The sequence below is a fragment of the Elephas maximus genome, chromosome 2, assembly GCF_024166365.1.
Source record: "Elephas maximus indicus isolate mEleMax1 chromosome 2, mEleMax1 primary haplotype, whole genome shotgun sequence".
Classification (NCBI taxonomy): domain Eukaryota; kingdom Metazoa; phylum Chordata; class Mammalia; order Proboscidea; family Elephantidae; genus Elephas; species Elephas maximus.
Window position 1 is genome coordinate 220,790,322 of NC_064820.1, and position 912 is coordinate 220,791,233.

The 912-nt window shown below is 43.8% G+C and overlaps 1 non-coding gene across 1 annotated transcript; it reads left to right on the forward strand.

Moving 5' to 3' along the window:
• Window positions 1–524: 524 nt before the first annotated feature.
• On the forward strand, window positions 525–595 carry TRNAR-UCU (transfer RNA arginine (anticodon UCU)). Its single transcript has one exon. It is a non-coding gene; the product is annotated as a tRNA-Arg (tRNA).
• Window positions 596–912: the final 317 nt, after the last annotated feature.

Genomic DNA, 912 nt, shown 5'->3' on the forward strand with positions numbered 1-912 from the left:
AAGAGGCAACATATTTTCTGACAGGAAAGTAATGTGCAAATGAAAATTCATTTTCAGTTTCATCAATTCATTCAATGGGCTTCCATTGCCAGCAGGGAGTTTCCTAACCTGGGATTCCTGGGCCTCTGGAGAGATGGAGGAGTAGGTTGACTGCAGCAGATCTTCAAGCCCCACACACTGCATATCAAAGTGTGTGTGTGTGTGTGTGTGTGTGTGTGTGTGTGTGTTTGCATACGTGAGCTTTTTCTGGGGGAGAAAATTCATAGTATTCGCCAAAGTTCTACAGAGCTCCATGATTCAGAAAAGTTAAGACACACGGCCCTTGAGAACATGCTCTCTCTGCTATAAATTGGCCGTGTGGTCACAATCATAACCTACAGAGGCAGTCAGAGAAGTGTAAAGAGTCAGGGAATACAAGACAGGTCCTTGACTGTGACCACTGCTTATTTAATTCATTCAACAAATATGTATTACCCAGAACCCAGTGCCCTCAAGTCAAGTATCTACTATTCACAAGGTAGGCAACATTGATGGTTCAGTGGTAGAATTCTTGCCTTCTAGGCAAGAGACCTGGGTTTGATTCCCAGCCAATGCACTCATGCACAGCTCCCCTCATCTGTGTCCGGTGGAGGATTGCATGTTGCTATGATGCTGAACAGTTTTCAGCACAGTTTCCAGACTAAGACAGCCTAAGAAGAAAGGCCTGGAAATCTACTTCCAAAAATCAGCCAGTGAAAACCCTTTGGCTCACAACAGTTTAATCAAACAATCAATCATGGGGATGGTGCATGACTGGGCAACATTTCGTTCCCTTATGCATGGAATCACCATGAGGCAGGGAACAATTCAAGGACAACCAACAGCATGCAGAAGGTACAATGGGAGACATAAATATGATATTATGATTCTTTT